General features: G+C 46.5%; 1 protein-coding gene across 3 annotated transcripts in view; it reads right to left on the bottom strand.

Moving 5' to 3' along the window:
• Positions 1-6,597, bottom strand: part of PEX2 (peroxisomal biogenesis factor 2) — a 21,742-nt gene extending 15,145 nt beyond the window's left edge. The window contains exons 1-2 of one of the 3 annotated variants that reach the window (XR_014010630.1): positions 6,284-6,597; positions 2,418-5,674 (exon numbers count right to left, since the gene is read on the bottom strand). The gene's annotated coding sequence lies outside the window, so the exon portion shown is untranslated. Of the gene's footprint in view, positions 1-2,417; positions 5,675-6,283 lie in introns of those variants that run through there. The other 2 variants (XM_081204601.1, XM_081204599.1) reach the window with 2 other exon arrangements.
• Positions 6,598-6,683: the final 86 nt, after the last annotated feature.

Raw genomic sequence — 6,683 nt, forward strand, 5'->3', positions numbered from 1 at the left:
AAACATTCATAACTTGATTCTTTTTCAAATCTCAGGTCAGACCTGTTTTCAAACATACTACACTAAATCATGTGGGTTTTTTTACATAAAAGAAAAAATAGGGAAAATGTTTTGACTTCAATAGTTGAGCATTAAGAACATGATACAATAAATCATGCACTGTGTTCATACTTTCTGACAATCATAAATATTTATGACTATCAACCAAACAACAAGGACATTTACTTTTTACCTCATAGAAAAACACTGTTTTGCCCACTAATTGGAAGCCTGGCCTCTGAAAGTTCTAGATGCTGAGCTACAAGCTCTGCTGAGCCAACTCTACAATGGATTGTGGCCTTGTCTCCAAGTATATGATTTTGCTCAGTGTGCAAGGCAGATATAATTATGTGATGCAAAGGCACGTGGGTCTGCATTACCAATTATTTTATATTATGTTGCAAGGTTAGTACACAAGCTTTATTTAGTTGCAATCCAATACGCTGTAACTTGCAGTAGCTCTTGCACAGAAAATATATGAATTTTTAAAACCGAATTATTTAAATTGATCCACACGGTAAACTATTTAAAACAAAATATGGAGGACAAAGTGTTTTTCTTAATTTACAACAGAAGATAAGTGATCATAACTTAGAACAGAGGGATATTTGAAAGGACTTCCACCATGTTATATACAGAAGTTCTTGAATGAATTATTATGGTATTCAATATGAAGACTTCTGAACATGCATTAACAGGATGCTGAAGTAGCTTTAGATATCTACAGCATTTCTATTTCAGGAAGTTCTGAATTATCACTGATAAATGTCTCAATAAACTTCCAAAGAGGTTCAGAACCTAGTGCACCAAAAGTTAAATCTGAGTCTTCTGCTGTGAAAATCCACACAGATCTCACCAAGCTCAAGAACAAAGGATTTTTTATATATTAAAAAATAGCATTCTGTGTTATATTCTAGTTAGCATCAATGGTAAAATCGCACTCTTGTAGAAGACAGTAACCTGATGTTCCTGGTTCCTTCTATTAGTACCGTATTTTTCGCCCTATAAGACGCACTTTTTCCCCTCCAAAAATGAAGGGGAAATCTGGGTGCGTCCTATGGGGCGAATGCAGGCTTTCGCTGAAGCCTGGAGAGCGAGAGGGGTCCGTGCGCACCGACCCCTCTCGCTCTCCAGGCTTCAGGAAGCTATCCCAAGTCTTGCAAGCCCGGCGGGATGTCCAGCGGGCTCGCAAGGCTTGCGGGCAGCAGCCTGCACCCAAAAGCTGGGGACAGCGGGGAGGCGCAGAGCCGCCACCCCGCTATTCCCCGACCTGATCTGGAGGCTGGCGGGGGGAGAAGCAAGCCTGCTTCTCCCCCCCCGCCAGCCCCACAACCTCCAGATCAGGTCGGGGAATAGCGGGATGGCGGCGCTCCGCCACCCCGCTATTCCCCGACCTGATCTGGAGGCTGGGGGTGGGAGAAGCAAGCCTGCTTCTCCCCCCCACCATCCCCACAACCTCCAGATCAGGTCGGGGAATAGCAGGATGGCGGCGCTCCGCCATCCCGCTATTCCCCGACCTGATCTGGAGGCTGGGGGTGGGAGAAGCAAGCCTGCTTCTCCCCCCCACCATCCCCACAACCTCCAGATCAGGTCGGGGAATAGCGGGATGGCAGCGCTCCGCCATCCCGCTATTCCCCGACCTGATCTGGACGCTGGGGGTGGGAGAAGCAAGCCTGCTTCTCCCCACCAGCCCCACAACCTCCAGATCAGGTCGGGGAATAGCGGGATGGCAGCGCTCCGCCATCCCGCTATTCCCCAACCTGATCTGGAGGCTGGGGGTGGGAGAAGCAAGCCTGCTTTCCCCCCCCACCATCCCCACAACCTCCAGATCAGGTCGGGGAATAGCGGGATGGCAGCGCTCCGCCATCCCGCTATTCCCCGACCTGATCTGGAGGCTGGGGGTGGGAGAAGCAAGCCTGCTTCTCCCCCCCACCATCCCCACAACCTCCAGATCAGGTCGGGGAATAGCGGGATGGCAGCGCTCCGCCATCCCGCTATTCCCCAACCTGATCTGGAGGCTGGGGGTGGGAGAAGCAAGCCTGCTTCTCCCCCCCACCAGCCCCACAAGCTCGGGGGATAGCGGGCCAAGCTGTCCCTGAAGGCAGAAGAGGGAGACGGAGCACTCCATCTCCCTCTTCTAGCTTGGGATGGTTGTGCAAAGCCTCTGCTGGGCAGCGCAGTGCGCTGCCCCACAGAGGCTTGGGAGGCTGTCCCTGAAGGCAGAAGAGGGAGACGAAGTGCTCCGTCTCCCTCTTCTAGTTTGGGGATGGCTGCGCAAACCTGGGGGGAAATCAAATTTTTTCCTTTGATTTCCCCCCTCAAAAAATAGGTGCGTCCTATGGGCCGGTGCGTCCTATAGGGCGAAAAATACGGTAATCTCACGAAATTCTGAAGTCTGATATCCCCCACATAGGAATTTGTCTGCACAAAGCTAAATGGTAGATGCAGAAGGAATGAGCATTCATTAAACATATTTGCCCCAATCTGGGGGCCTCAGTGTGCACATCGAGTTATGTGCACATTGAGACTTCAGTGATGGAGAACGCTATATAATCCCCTATCCCTTTCTTCACCATTTAAGTTAATGGGAGAGCTCCTGCTGACAGTGAATTCCACGTCCATATCAGCAGACCTGCAACTCCCATGAAATTTACTGCCTCTGAAAACCTAACGCTCTAAAATTCTGTTTCCCGTATAAACAAACAATCCTATATTCCTAAGCAATCCAAATGAAAATCATCTTGGAAAGTAACTGATCACAGCAACAAATAATATAAATTGCTTAACCACCATCTTAAAAAAAATAAAATTATGCATGCTTAGATTTGCACAAAATGAGTCAATTTCCATCAATGACAAAATGATAAGAATGATGTGCTTCTCCCCCCACCCCACCCCACTTTTTAATAAAGATAGCAAGGCTTAGAATGGGGCTTATACGGTGCACTTTTTAGCTCACTCAAATCTTTATCTTAAGGAAATAATTTAAGGGAGGTACCATGGGCTTTGAAAGGAAATTAAAATGTGCCTGCTAATGTAGCATTAATTTCCTTATAGCAATTTTGCTTGGATCAAGTCTGTGCACTGTGCATGCTTTGAATATGTGATTTCAAACTGATATTTCCTTTCTCGCATATGTTACCACATTTAAGAAGTCTGAGATATTCCTTCCAAGGAATACATGACATGTGTGTGTAACATACACACATACGATATGAAAATTGACTCTTTGGGTACCATCAAGATTTTTTTTTTAGAGCACATCTTCGTAATTGTTTCCACTCCTGTGCCAACGGTTTTAACACTGCCTTCAAAACCTTGAGTGGTAGTATTCACCACCTTGTTTTTCTTCGTGTTAGCTGAGCTGTGCAGCATGCATAGTAAATTCAGATTTTGAATAAGGTCATTGAAGGAAATAAGGTCAGCAAAGGCAATCTTGCTCCTGGTGGGACTGCTGCTCGCATGTTATTAAAAAGAAAGAAAAAAATGGAATCCCACCTGAAAATTTTAATTAATCGTTTCAAAATTCCTCTAACTCTCCTGAACAAGATCCTCCAGATTCACTTTGATTTTGCTTTAGGCAAATTTCAGTGACAAGTCTATTTGAGAGCTTTTCCACAGGACTAATGAATACATGCATAGATATACACACACTTATTCTCTTCCTCCCAACTCCGGATTCATTTGCTGGAAGGAAGTGGGTCGTGAAAGAAGTTCCTCAGATGACCACACCATTGTTCAACCTACTTGTAGAATATTTGCTAAGGCACTCCCAAACCTGAATTCACACACACAAGACTTTGCTATGAGGTAACTGTGATTCTGTGTCTATTTTAGTGCCACCTGTGAATGAAAGGAGTATGAGTGTGTTTGTATGTAGGGCATTGCAATTCTCTACAGTCTGGTACCTAAAACCTAGATACTGACTTGTATAGATGTGCAATTTTCCATTCTTAGTGTAATTACATAACTGTTAAAAGCACGGTTGTCTTAAGATATTCTTTAGGTAACTAAACACAACACGCCAGACTTGTTCAAATTAACACACCTCTTCACAAATGATTTGAGTATGAATCATTGAATGCAGAATAATTTGGGATTTGCAATATGCCAACTCTGGAATACTAGGGGTATGCAAGGAAGACACCTCAACAAGGTTACCTAAGGGTTTTTCCTCATTCTTTAATGTGTGAAGGAGGAAGCAAAGCATCTGAAAACAATGTTCACAGGAAAGGATCAATGGCATGGATTTCTCAATGGCACTCCACTGGACTCTTGCATCTTGAACAGCTGTTCAACTTCAAATACAGGCAACAAGTGGGAAGTGCAACTAAATGTTGGGGCAGGGAATGCTCTTTCTCATGACTGGTTGGCTGCTATCCTGCATTCTTCTGGTATGCCCCATTCCATTCCTACCCTCCGCCAATTCCTTGGGCATACTCAGTGTTCAGAGGGCTGATTTGCGGTCACTCCAGTCTGTGTGTGTGTGTGTGTTTTACTTTTGCAGACTTTGGGACCCTTGCAATGCTGCTGCTACTTTCCAGGGCATGGGCAGTGCAGTTCCATCTATGTAAAGACCAACACAACAGATATTTATGTTCACTATTAGTACAGCAGCCCTGGTGCCCTCCAGATGTTGTTGGACTCCCATCATTTCCAACCAGCATGAACAGGAATGATGTGCGTTTCAGCCCACGACATCTGGAGGTCACCAGGCTGGATAAAGCTGATACACTGTACAGTGGAACCTCGGGTTACAGACGCTTCAGGTTACAGACTCCACTAACCCAGAAATAGTATTTCAGGTTAATAACTTTGCTTCAGGATGAGAACAGGATGTGGCGGCGGCGCAAGGCTCCATTAGCTAAAATGGTATCTCAGGTTAAGAACGGACCTCCAGAACGAATTAAGTTCTTAACCCAAGGTACCACTGTATATGATGGCAGGTGCTGATTTCTGTGTCTTTCATTCTTCACTCTTCATTACTTTAGGGACATGAAAAATGTAGGAGCAGGGCTTTGAAACTAACTGTAAATTAGTTTCAATTAGAGGTTTGTGGTTATTCATCAGTTGTTGTTTTAAAGCCACATGTAGCACGGCTAAGTCCCTCCCTCACCCACCCCCTAGGAATCCGTCATAGGAATGTCAGTATGGTACAGTGGTGTTAAGACTACAATTGGCTGGATCCAGGTTCAAAACATCACTCAGCTGCGAAGAAGCTCACTGGGTGACTTTGGATTAGGCATTCTCTCATAGGAACTTTAAGGAAAAACCACTTGCTGAATCAGAACAAATCCAGCATTATGTTCCCACAAAGATGCCTCTGGTGAAGGCCACAAGCAGAACCCTAGGAACTAGCATTCAAGTCAAGCCTAACTTGCATCCATGTTGCAAGGATAAAAAGTTGTGTTAGGAAGAAGGATCATCCATACAACCCTGGAAGGGCCACAGCTCAGTGGCAGAGCATCTGCACTTGCAAGCAGAAGGCCCCAAATTCAATCCCCGGCATCTCCAGGTAGAGTTGGGGGAGACCCCCTGCCTTAAATCCTGCAGAGTCACTGCCAGTCAGCATGTAGGCAATACTGAGCAAGATGGGCCAATCGTCTGACTCTGTATATGACATCTTCCTATGTTCCTTGAGAAAAGGGGACAAAGAAATGTAAACAAGCAGATACATGGCAGGCAGAAATCCAACTGATAACTCTTTTTACAAAGCAGGCAGGACTATATATATTTATATATAACAAAGAAACCTGGTTTGCAGAGCGAGGTAACCCAACTTCCAAGGATTTTGCTCCCTTATTTATTTCATTAAGATTGTGAGGGGGGGGGGGAACCAACCTCAAAGCGGTTTACAAAAATCCACAAAATTCAGTTTCAAACATACAAAAGTCAGAGCACTAAAACAGATGAAAAGTACCTCAAGTTTCTAAGCATCTGGGTTAGGCTTGAGAGAACACGAAGGCTTTCAGCAGGAGCTGGAAAAAGCGTACGGTGAGGTGGAGCCTCCTTGACGTCAATAGGCAGGGAGTTCCAACGAACAGGCCTCTTCAGGCCTCTTGTGTCCCAGAATTAAGGATGCCGCTGAGCTCGCCTTAAGCCCCATTTTGGGACCCCCACCCCACCTTGACGCTACGCAGCCCCTCTCCCCTCTCTCCCCACCGACTGCCAGCCGCCAGCCTCCCCCCTCCCCCATCCATCCCCCTCCTCCCCCATCCATCCCCCTCCTCCGTCACGGACTGACCTCTCTTTTCCTGAGGGAGGGGCTACTCCGGGAGACCCCGCCGCCCCGTTTCCCGCGCCGACCGAGGGGAAGAGACCATGCAGTTCGGTGACCCGGATTTCACTTCGGGCGTCGAGTTCTCCTTCGGGGATTCCTAGAGCAGCCGAGCTTGCTTCCACCAAGCCGCGCGCCTTTCCGCTCTCCTCATCTCTATGGTGCTCCTCCGTCCTTTGCTTTCCTCAGCGTTGTAGGTAACGGCCGACGACAAAGCGCAGAGCGTCTCCCCAGCCGAAGCAGGAAATACTAATGAGATGCCCTTTACGTCTTTCCTAGAGCGGCTCCCCTCCCCCCCCCGGCAGCTTCGCGGTTCTTGTTCTCTGCTTTTGCCCATAGAGATAGTAAAAACAAAAATAAATACAAG

This window comes from Podarcis bocagei (assembly GCF_964188305.1).
Source record: "Podarcis bocagei genome assembly, chromosome: 8".
NCBI classification, from domain to species: Eukaryota; Metazoa; Chordata; class Lepidosauria; order Squamata; family Lacertidae; genus Podarcis; species Podarcis bocagei.